Source organism: Mercenaria mercenaria, chromosome 15 (genome assembly GCF_021730395.1).
Source record: "Mercenaria mercenaria strain notata chromosome 15, MADL_Memer_1, whole genome shotgun sequence".
NCBI lineage: Eukaryota > Metazoa > Mollusca > Bivalvia > Venerida > Veneridae > Mercenaria > Mercenaria mercenaria.
The window spans coordinates 221674-234804 of NC_069375.1; the positions used below are offsets into that span (position 1 = coordinate 221674).

General features: G+C 34.6%; 1 long non-coding RNA gene across 1 annotated transcript; it reads left to right on the plus strand.

The window, feature by feature from the left end:
- The first annotated feature begins 6277 nt into the window (after window positions 1–6277).
- On the plus strand, window positions 6278–12568 carry LOC128548660 (uncharacterized). Its single transcript, XR_008367209.1, has 3 exons — window positions 6278–6408; window positions 11678–11808; window positions 12332–12568. It is a non-coding gene; the product is annotated as an uncharacterized LOC128548660 (long non-coding RNA).
- The last annotated feature ends 563 nt before the right edge of the window (window positions 12569–13131 follow it).

Consider the following 13131-nt stretch of genomic DNA (forward strand, 5'->3'; position numbering starts at 1 on the left):
AAAATGTTTATTTAATGATTATGTCTTTATTTACTGGTTCCTTGTTATGATTTATCATTTAGAGGTGTTTACATGATTTATATGCACCCTTCCCATGCAAAAACAGGGCCTTTGCAGAATATACTTTTTATCTTTGCCAAATATTTGCCATAACCTTTGCAGAACAGTTGCAGCACATGATTGTTGAATATATTCCGCAGACGAGTAGAAATGGAACGAAACGTGCAACTATTCTGCAAAGCTTTTGCAAATATACACAACGCACACAGAATGCAAATACTTCGCAAACAATTTACAATTCGCAGCTGAAACTTTGGCTAATAAATCGCAAACTGATAGCAAAGTAATCGCAAAGTGATAGCAAAGTAATCGCAACTTGCATGCAAATAATATGCAAAGTATTCGCAAATACGTAACAAACAGCATAAAATGAATTTCTGAGGTCCAAAGAAAAGGATTTTGTTTAATTTCTGAAAAACAGATGTAAATTCACAAAACCATTAAAATTTTGCAGTTTAAATAAATATTAAAAGTCAATCATTTCAGTGATCATTCAGTAACAATAACTAAAATCGTGTAATAATGTAAGTTTCAACAATTGCTTGAGTAAAAAGTGTTTTATATAACTATCATTGATTAACATTACCTTTCTACATGCTGCAATATTCTCTGGTTCTTGGAAGTCTTAATTGCTTAACAACATGGTATTGCATTATCCTTATTCAACAAAGTTTATATCCAGAAAAAATAATTAGAATATTATATAAATAATCTGTTTAACACAAGTTTGCATCACCAAAATATTTCTACTAACTGATGTGTAAACATTTCCTCACAATATTTTCAAAAATCCTGCCATTTGAATATAGACCAATCAGAAAACAGAATGGTTAATTACTTCCTGTACCTAGAGTCTACCAGGAAAGCAAATTCATCTATGTTAACTATTTGCAAATGCTTTGCTCTTTCATTTCTGTACAAAGTGTTTATTTGCAATACCTTTGCTAAGTAAATGTGCTAAGTGTTTGTTTGCAGATGCTTTGCTGTCTGCTAATTTAATAAAGTATTTATTTGCAAAACCTTTGCAGTCTGTAATTTATCTAAGTGTTTATTTGCAAACCCTTTGCTTCAGTGTGATACGTTTTGCAGACTGTTTGCGAAAATCTGATGCAAATACTTTGCAATCACTTGGAATATAGTTTCTGAGAAAACAAATATTTAAAATATATTCTGCAAATACATGACAAAGGGTTAAATGTGTATGGGATACTTCATCTTTTGCATGAATAGTTACCTCAAAACAATTTTGACACTACTTGCAACTGACAGCTTTGACCACACAGGACATTTTTCCTGTTCAAATCATCAAACCAGCATTTTCTGGTGTGATTCTATTCATGTTTATCCTGGTCACATATCATGCCAGAGTCTTCTGGTATTGGAGCATTTTTGTTGTCAATCGTCAAGAAACTATAGGTAAGGGAAGCAGTTGTCTAGAGGTTAAGGTGTTGGCTGCTCAACCCAGAGTTTGATACCCACTTGGACAATGACCAAGTCTTCTCAGATGACACCAGTACTTGATTTTCAAGAAAATGGACTCTGAGTGTGGTTAAGATAAGCTTCTAGCTTTCATCACAGTTGAGCTTAAAAATAAATTAGTATAAACTAAAAAGCTATAGTTATTCATATAGACAAGAGATGGAATAGATGTGTGCACATGCATTTTGTGAACATAATGGGATCCTTCTTATTAATCCCCCGCCACAAGTGGTGGGTGGTTATAGGTATGGTCTCCGTCCATCCGTCCTTCCATAACATTTTGTGTCTACTCTGTATCTCCTAAACCCCTTGAAGGATTTTCATCAAACTTGGGTCAAATGATCACCTCATCAAGACGATAAGCAGAACCCATGAGTCAGCCATGTTAGCTCAAGGTCAAGGTCACAACTCAAGGTCAAAGGTTTGAGCCTACCATTTCGTGTCCGCTCTGTATCTCTTAAACCTCTTGAAGGATAATTGTGAAACTTGGATTAAATGATCACCTCATCAAGATGACGTGCAGAACTCATGAGTCAGTCATGTCGGCTCAAGGTCAAGGTCAAAACTCAAGGTCAAAGGTTTGAGCCTACCATTTCGTGTCCGCTCTGTATCTCTTAAACCTCTTGAAGGATAATTATGAAACTTGGATTAAATGATCACCTCATCAAGACGATGTGCAGAACTCATGAGTCAGCCATGTCAGCTCAAGGTCAAAGTCACAACTCGAGGTCAAAGGTTTGAGCCTTCCATTTTGTGTCCGCTCTGTATCTCCAAAATCTCTAGAAGGATTTTCATCAAACTTGGGTCAAATGATCACCTCATCAAGACGATGTGCAGAACCCATGATTCAGCCATGTCGGTTCAAGGTCAAGGTCACAACTCGAGGTCAAAGGTTTGAGCCTTCCATTTCGCGTCCGCTCTGTATCTCCTAAACCCCTTGAAGGATAATCATAAAACTTGAATCAAATGATCACCTCATCAAGACGATGTGCAGAACCCATGAGTCAGCCATGTCGGCTCAAGGTCAAGGTCACAACTCGAGGTCAAAGGTTTGAGACTACCATTTCGTGTCCGCTCTATATCTCTTAAACCTCTTGAAGGATAATTATGAAACTTAGATTAAATGATCACCTCATCAAGACGATGTGCAGAACTCATGAGTCAGCTATGTCGGCTCAAGGTCAAGGTCACAACTCAAGGTCAAAAGTTTGAGCCTTCCATTTTGTGTCCGCTCTGTATCTCCTAAACCCCTTGAAGGATTTTCATCAAACTTGGGTCAAATGATCACCTCATCAAGACAATTTGCAGAATTGATGAATCAGCCATGCTGGCTTAAGGTCAAGGTCACAACTTGGAGTCAAAGGTTTGAGCCTTCCATTTTGTGTCCATTCTGTATCTCCTAAACCCATTGAAGGATTTACATTAAACTTGTGTCAAATGATCACCTCATCAAGAACTCATGAGTCAGCCATATCAACTCAAGGTCAAGGTCACAACTCAAGTTAAAAGGTTTGAGCTCTGTATCTCCTAAACCCCTTTTAGGATTTTCATGAAACTTGGGTCAAATGATCACCTCATCTAGACAATATGCAGAATTCATGGGTCAGCCCTGTCAGTTCAAGGTCAAGGTCACAGCTCAAGGTCAAAGGTTTACCCTTTCACTATCCATACCAGTGGCGGGGGATTTAGCTGTCTTTCAGACTGCCTTGTTTACTTTTATTTTAGAAAGCATCTTTTATATAGACATTCTCTTCTGTATGGTGATTATAAGCCAGAAGGAGATATAGGTAGATTTAGAATGTTGACATTTATCACTAAAAGCTCCCACATAATTATGCTATTTATGACAACTTTGTTTAACTTGTTATATATAAACTTGTAGTAATTTTGTAATATAAGAACAGCGTGAGCATTACTTATATTGTCTCATATATGTATACAAAATGGTTCTAGCAATGTCAAAGTTAAAAAATAATTAAGAAGTGTCAGTTTTCTGTGACTTTTAAAAGCTTGCTATTTTTATGTAGACATTCTCATCTGTATGATGATAAAAAGCTAAAAGGAGATATAGGTTGCTAATTCTCAAACATTTATCACTAAAAGCTCCCATATGATTATGTTATTTATGACAACTCTGTTCAACTTGTTATGCATAAACTTGTAATAATGACTGTGTGAGCATTACTAAATACTGTTATATATATGTATAAAAGGGTTCTAGCCATGTCGAAGTTGATAAATTAACACCAAGTATAAGTTTTCTGTGACTTTTGTAATATGTTACATTCTACTGGCATTGGATTTTGATTCTCTTTATAACTTTAGGCCTATTTTAGAAATGGAAAAATGTATATTCCCCACTTCGCAAGTAATTATAGTGCTAAGCTTACATCTTCTAGTGTATCGGCTAAATATTTACTGTTAAGGACAAAAATATATAGCCTTCATTTCACTACAAATTATATCATCAGAAGTATATGCACCTTTATGACATATTCCTTATGAATATATAAATGGAAATACTATGCAACAAAATTGTATAGCATAATGAAACAGTCAAAGCCTAGATTGCAGCATACATGGTTGGAAAAGCACTTCTTTCAGTACGGCACATGTATTTATCCTTTTACATAAAAGGGAGGTAATAAAAAAGAACGGACTCAGTAATTCTTTCTACTTCGTGAATCATACTTTAAATACCTTTGAAAAATATGTTATTAATAAAGTATCAAAGTAAGATTTTACAAGTTATTAATATATGTTATATTCATAACAGCACATGAGGCAGTCACATAGTAAACAAAGCCATTGTGGCCCTTTTAGCAGCTAAAACAAATCGTTTTATACATTTTTTTTGCATTTTTAACAGGGTATTTCAGGAACAGTCACTTGAATATTACAAATAGCAATAGGCATTTAACAATTTTTAGAATAAATAATGTCAAAAATCTTTTTAAAAATCCCTCAGATTCAGCCAAAACAGCTGGTCTAAGATAAATGATTTTTTCAACGGACAGACGGACAGAACAAATAATAACATGCTTCACCCAAAAGTTGGTCAAACATATTGTTTTCCACTGCACCAATACATAATTAAAGTCAAGCTGCACATTACAGGGGGGTCATCTTATAGTTATAACCACATGTATATTGTTTATAAACGGCATTTCTGACATAGAGACAGACAGATTTACAGACAGACGGATGTGAAAATTGACATCATTTCAATGCAAATGCATTACTTGACCGCAAGAGTAGGTACAATCAGTTTACACATAAATATGTATCAAGAATAAGATAAAAACTAACTTTTACTAAAATAGCTATTTGTTTTAATGGCAGTCATTTTGAATGTTCTAAAAATAGAATTCCAAAGAGCTGTAACCTTGGCCCTTACAGCCAAAAGTTTTGTATTGGTCCAAACTACTTCTGTGCAAAATTTGGTACTTTTGTCCAGTCTGTCTAGATTTTTCAAATTTTATGAAGAATAGGAACTAAGTTAAATACCTCATGCCTCCTGCTCTACATAACTTTTGGAATAGGTGAATGTGCAGATGTCAAAGGCTTAAACCCTAAATAAAATCAAAAACATGTATTTTGGAAATGTCAGATTGTATTACACAAACACATGTATATATTTCCATTACCCTTTACTATATTTGTCCAGAGAATGTGCAAACAGACTGCACAACAGACTTGTCCAGTTCTATCACATGTTTTTGCCCATTTTTAGTCTCATGGTAAGGTATACACATTATGGATTCATCATGGATTGGGTAGGTAACTCGATTCTACTCATGTGTACAAAAAGTATTAAAAGCTCTGAAATTAGAATTCACTCTAAACCAATATAATTTTGGTGGGCATATTAGAATGGACAAATTATGTGAGGATATTCAGAAACTGTATTTGATACGAGTCATGTTTTTTTTTACGGCTAAGAGATTTTGCGAAATTGGCAGTTTATTAACAATACCTACTGCCTTCTTGCTGGGATAATTTGTAATCGCAACAAATTTGTGATGATAGAATCATTATTATCATAGCTGTCTGAAACAATTACTATTGTATCACACATACAGAATCAAATTTCCATGATATAACACTGAATGTGTAGTCCAAATCGAATTATACCACCTATTCATCATTTAACTGCTACCCAGTTATTGCTGATACATGTGTATTATTTTAAGGATCACAGCAAAACCTTTGTTCTTATCACCAATTATTATTAGATGACACTGTTTTAAATAATGAGATATTGATGTTCCTCTTGAGAAGAAAATGACTTGCAAAAAATAATGACCTTTCCAAGATTTATTTACACAATCTAACTGTCATATCGGCTGTCAGTTTTGCAAACTGGTGTAATACAGAGCCTAAAACATGTTCTCCTGGTGTTTTAATGGAAAATAATGATAAAAAGTATTAAATTTTATTACTTCATGTCGCTTCACATTAAAAAAAAAGGCCCATAAACAGTGGAAAAAGGCCCGCTGTGAAATTTTGAAACCAGTCTGAAAAAACTGAAGCAAGCGGAAGCTGATTTAAAAAAAATAAAAAAAAATTTGATTTTGAAAAAAAGTGGAGCGGGAAATCTGTAGACCAAGTAATCAGTTCGGTGTGGCCTAACACATATTTATAGAAAACAGTCATTTGAATTGCAAATATTGTCTTATATTCTTTGCATTAATAAACTAGCTTTTTGTACATCATATGAGGAAATTTTCTTTTATAGAGAAACATATGAGGCAGAGCTATCAGCAGTATGCCAGAGACACAGCAAGAAGTTCACATTGTTTTGCACAGATTTGTGTTCCACATGTTTGGCCTTAGTGGAATTGTCATAGAAGAAGGTAAGAATACCAGGTATGTACCCACTGAAAAAAAAATGTGTAAACGAATCAACATGGCCCTTGTCTCATGTGATGCAAGTGATGATGGGGAACAATTATTATAAGAGATGAAATGAAGTTGCAAGAAAAAGGTAACAACTAAACTGCTTGACTGTAAAAATTGTATTTTGTACTATCCTAGTCTCTCTGGCATCGACTTCCGTGTCTGCAGTTTAGTTGTGAAAGTTTTCTTGCAATTTCATTTCATCTCTGTTATTACTGAATGGTTTTGGTTCAGACTTATAATAGTTGTTCACCATCATCATGCACATCGCATGAGACAAGGGCCATAACTCTCACATCAATATTTTTATCAGTTATTCTATTTAATTTTAATTTAAAAAATTGAGCATTTTCACCCAATTTCGATTATTACTAAATTAAATTTTGATTCAGACTATTCATACTTGTTTCACATCATCACCCATACCATATGACACAGAGTACTTTTCTATGGCAGGAATATAATTAATTTAGTTTACTTTCTTCAGATATGACCCATTTCAATTTTTATCATCAAATTAGTCGGGCATGTTGTCTCTGCATTATTGGCTTCATATAGTGCTATAGCAGGTTTAATGTTACAGGGTTATTCAGCAGTATAATAACAGCCCGAGGATCTAAGGGTCAGTGGGTTTGATTTCTGTCCACATGTGAAACTGGTAAATGATACTGACACACACAATATGAGTTTGATTCAATCCAGTTTATTACAACCGCATTGTATGTTAATATAGAACAGCAACACACTCTGAAAACAAAAGTTAAAAGACAGTCAATAGATGGTCAAACATAGTAAAAGCAATACACAATTCATCATGCACATGTTCCTGTAAGTAACGTATATTCACATTTAGAACATAGCAACATAGTGGCCAGATAACCTTATTTGTCCTATAAGGTATGTAGTGCTTATAACACATATAGTTACACATAGCACATCATGTGACATACAGTCTATGGGATGAATGATACACAAACAACTGTACAAATTCACACCACTTAAACCAATTACTGTTACTTGATTCTGCAAAGTTAAATGTTAGCAGTGAATAGAATAGAGAGATGTGATTGGAGAAATACAAGTGTCATTCTGAAACTCACTTTTCATCAATCATGAAATTCAGGAACATATAGTTACTAAACTCCAAGTGAATCTAATACAGTGAAATACCGCTCACTCAAGGTTGCAAGTGGATGAGCAAACTGCTCGAGTTCTCCATTGTTTCAAGCGACCCAAACATTGACCAACATACAAAGAAAGTTGAAGTTTGATTTACCAATTGTCATCGAGACCATTTGCAGAGGAAACGGTGATGTGTAATAATAACACATTCATGACATTTTCAAAAAATGTATTACCAACATTATCTAAGATAGACGTTTTAACATGTAATTTGTAAATGGCACATGTGAAGAAACAACTAAGACATTTGTTTTTAGCTGGACTATTCGAAGAATAGTCTAGCTATTCTACTCACCCTGGCGTCGGCGTCACACCTTGGTTAAGTTTTTGCATGCAAGTATATACAGCTATCATTTAAAGGCATATAGCTTTGAAACTTATTTATTCTTTTTCTAGGTCAATTACCAACCTCACTGGGTCAAGTTCCATAACTCTAACATGTATTTTGAGCAAATTATGCCCCCTTTTGGACTTAGAAAATTCTGGTTAAAGTTTTACATGCAAGTTACTATCTCCAAAACTAATGCAGATATTGAATTGAAACTTCACATGTGTCTTCGGGGTTATAAAACTAGTTGATAGCACCAAGTCCCATAACTCTGACCTTCATTTTGGCCAAATTATGCCCCCTTTTGGACTTAGAAAATCCTGGTTAAAGTTTTGCGTGCAAGTACATACAGCTATTACTAAAAGGCATATAGATTTGAAACTTATTTTTTCTTTTTTTTAGATCAATTACCTACCTCACTGTCTCAAGTCCCATAACTCTGACATGTATTTTGGGCAAATTATGCCCCCTTTTGGACTTGGAAAATCCTGGTTAAAGTTTTACATGCAAGTAACTATCTCCAAAACTACTACAGATATTAAATTGAAACTTCACATGTGTCTTCGGGGTTATAAAACTAGTTGATAGCACCAAGTCCCATAACTCTGACATGTATTTTGGGCAAATTATGCCCCCTTTTGGACTTAGAAAATCCTGGTTAAAGTTTTGCCTGCAAGCACATACAGCTATTACCAAAAGGCATATAGCTTTGAAACTTATTTATTCTTTTTTTAGGTCAATTACCTACCTCACTGGGTCAAGTTCCATAACTCTTAACTTGTATTGTGAGCAAATTATGCCCCCTTTTGGACTTAGAAAATTCTGGTTAAAGTTTTACAAGCAAGTTACTATCCCCAAAACTAATGCAGATATTGAATTGAAACTTAACATGTTTCTTCGGGGTTATAAAACAAGTTGATAACATCAAGTCCCATAACTCTGATATGTATTTTGGTAAAATTATGTCCCCTTTCGAACTTAAAACTCTTTTGATATTTAACATTTTGGGTAATAATTTCCTGCTTCTGTGACAATATTTCGAATAGTCGAGCTTCGCTGTCTTACAGACAGCTCTTGTTAATTAAGATCTCATAATTATCGTCTCCATTTTATGAAAAAGCTATATTATTTTCTTTATTTGCATGCAAACAACTGCTGGTTGAAATATAAAGATCTCATAATTATCTTCTCAATCCAGCAGAAAAGATGTAATAAGTAATAACATACTTGCTTTAATATAACACAAACAGTAATTGATCAATATTTGATATAATATTTAATATTTCAATATAAACTTCTATTCAATCTTTATCAATAATTAATCTCATTATCAAATCAAATAAACCGACAAACAAACAAGTAAGATATTAATCGAGGAATAGACCACATCATTTTCATGGCGTGTAAAAATTTTAGATCAACCGATACATTTTGACACCTTGAGTTTGCCAGAAGCAACAAAGAGTAATTTGATACACAAGGACCAGGTTTTGTGCTCGAGCAATCAAGTTAATGATGCTTGGCCCATCCATGGTAATTTCACATAGAAAATAGAAGGAAATCTGCCAGGACCATATGAATGCTCAAGCGAGCTTGGGTGCTCGAGTCATCAATGCTTGAGAGAGCGGTGTTTCACTGTACAAATATTTAACTCCTTGTACTATAAACCAATTTATAAACTACAACCCATTGGAAATACAATTTCTTTACCAAAGGTAAAAAACAATACTGAAAGTTTTTTTTCCAAGCAATTCGAAAGCATGGCAAACAGGTAACTGTTGACAGGTTAGAAATACAAGGTTGACAGAATTGTCTCCCTTACCAAATCTAAGTTGACCCTGTTACATTAAATTTACATGACAGTCATACAAAATATTTAACTAATGTGAGATTTTTTTGTCATTTTAATTCATTTTCTAGTAAGAACTCTAAACCTAAAGATTACCTTTGAAGCCACCTGTACTCAGCAACTGCTTGCTTTATAGCAGCCAGTCTGCTGACTTACTAAATTGAGATTTTGTTCTAACTTAACTTCAGCAGCCGTCTTCCATAAACAGTCACATTGTGCCACTCATTTGGCTGACTGCTTAATTAGGTTCTTGGTTGCGGGTTTATCCCGTTACCAAAGTTAAAGTGTATTTCTGACAGTCATAGCATCTTTATTTGATTCCAAATCACATCCAAAGGATGTTAATGTGCTACACAAAATAGTCCCATTCATGAACAGTGCGGATGAATTATCAATGAACAAGCAGTTCTTTTTATCCCCCGCCGATGAAATCGGGAGAGGGGTATTGAAATGGCGTTGTCTGTCTTTCAGTCCGTCCGTCCGCAGCCATTCTCAGTAACTAACAGGTAGAATTTCATCAAATTTGAAATAGACATGAAACAAGATACTGCGATGATGCCCGTCAAGTTTTTTTTTGATAGGTCAATTTCTGTCAGAGTTATTGCCCTTGATTTAATGAAAAATGTCCGTCTGCAGCCATTTCTCAGTAACTAGCAGGTAGAATTTCATCAAACTTGAAATAGACATGAACCAAGATACTGCGATGATGCCCTTCCAAGTTTTTTTTCGATTGGTCAATTTCTTAAGTTATTGCCCTTTATTTTTAAAAAATCCATAATCTGTACATAACAAAACAAACCAATGGAAGAATTTCATTAAACTTCTTTCATTCATTTTCCATGAACATTTATTATAAAACTGATGTGATTGTGTACCTACACCTGAGATTCACCCACCCTTACTTGGTTCCTCGCAGTACCCCCGCCCACCTACCCCCCCCCCCCCCCCCCCCCCCCCCCCCCCCCATTTTTTTTTTTTTTTTTTTATTTTTCGTTTTCTATCAATATTTATAATCAACATGTAAACTGTTGTATCCTCACCCCTCCCCCCACCCCCACCCAAACAAACCATTCATTTTCTTTTAATTTGATTTTGACTAATGAAATAGTTGCTTCTTGGTAACATTCTTAACTTTTTGCTGGATATATTTTTTTGCCATTCCTCACCTCTGACCTTTTCGGTGGGGGATTCCAATTCATTGAATTTGCTTGTTCAACCTGTATCCACTCCCACTGACCATTTAGATTATATAAGATCTATCAATGATGAGGTATTCCAGCCCATGGTTACATCACAAGCTGGGTCAGGCAGAGTTCATCTTAGATATGAGGCACATTAAATTTGTATTTGTTTCTCATTAATGTATATTCATAGACTGGCATTTAAACAGAAAATAAATCTACCAAAAACCCCGCAACCATCAGACATCAAGGCTTTGATTACTCCTTTTGTTGACAGGAACTGATTTTATACAGTACTAGAAAATTGATTGTATGATTGAAGGGAAGTAACTCAGTTAAATATTTTCTTACTAATCTTATTATAGTAATCTTGCAGTTTCCTTTCTGCAAATATCACATTGAAATATAAAATAATACAGTATTTTAATGAACTATAAGTGTTTGTGTGTTTCTTTTGATTATTTGGATTCTGTTTGTAGTGATGCTGCATAAATGCAAAGAGAGAGAAAAGCTACATACCTAGAAGTTAGTCATACAGGCCAAGGTCTTTGCAGGGTCTTGTTGTGCGATATAAGGAATTGCATAGCGGATTAAATGCATAACATAAGAGACTAAATATCAGAACTTTAATTCAGCATTCTTAGACTAGGCTCTAAATTTAGCTAGAATAAAATTAAACATGTTTGTTTGCTTCTCTAGAAATCCCAGACACTACAAGCCTGCTCAGTAGCCATATGAAATGAATACAACTGATTTGTACAGATTTGAAGCAACAACCTGATAGAACGTTTTACCTGTTGTGTAGACAGGATAAGCTAGCTTGGTGAAAGGTATATTTAATATATGTAAAACAATGAAATTAGACATGAACCTTATATGCATGTATAATTTTTTGTCAAGCCTGGTCGCAGTTAGGGGCTTGACATGTTGCCCATGGGCATCTAGTTTTCTTATATTAATATCTAGAAAAATATCTGTGTACCGAGATGTAAAAAGGGCACATATATAAATCACACTGGGCTTTATTAAATGATGTTGGCAGTCACTCTAATGCTTCTAGGCTGTCACATTTAATAAAGAGAGAAATATATAAATAAGATATAATTTTGTCAGTTAATCCTTATCCTGCTGGACAAAGTTGATTCTGCCATTGCAGCCAGTACAGATCACGATCAGCCTGCACATCCGTGTAGTCTGATCAAGACCTGCACTGGTTGCCATTCTTTTTGGTTAGCAACCCTTTTCAGGGTTAATAGTACTGTCAAAATTGGAAGATGGACAAGTTCATTATAGAAATTTAGTAGGGTAAGGGTTTAAGTGTATCTTTGTTATATATTTAAGATTGTCTTGCAGGCAAAGGAGGAAAATGACCTTAGAAAAGACAATATACAACAGGTACAAGATCCAAAGGACCGGAATGTCTGTCATTCAGGTTAACATCAGAGTTGGACAGCTTCTTGTAACAGGTAGTTTGATGCACAGTGTGATTAAAGATAATGGTATATGCTGACATATTTTCGCTGGGTCAAAATTTCACAAATTTTAAATTTCGAGTATGTTCGCGAGGTTTAATATTCACAAAATGGTAAAACTGGGATCCTACTTGAATTTGAATTATACTAGTGATGAATATTTACACAAGGATTAATTTTCACAAGATGTAGGGCCTTGCCATGTAAATATAGCTAAAATTAAACAGTCGTGAAAATTTCTGCTTTCACAGTATCTGAACAAGGAATTGAATCAACTTTTATATCTTCTGTACAATGTCCAAGGTATAAGGCTATACAGCTGAATTGTAACTCTACTATTCAAAGGTTATGTCATTTTATCCCTTGGAATAATGTAACTGTTCATGTATTTTGTACCGCCGAGTATTTCTTGCATACTGGGACAATTTTGCCTTTAGCTTATAGTGTGATGTCTGACATCTGCGTTGAACAGAGTCGGTTCTTAGCAAATGATTTATCACAGATGTACCCTTAGCTAGATAAGCACACAAAGACTTAGATTTAATCAGTATAGAATCAGCAAAACCAGTTGAAGTATCTGACAATGGAGTCTACTGAAACAGTTCCGAGAAAATGGTAAATTTTTAGGCATACATGGCTGATATAATTTGTTCACTGCTTCCCATTTTTGGGTTGATGTCA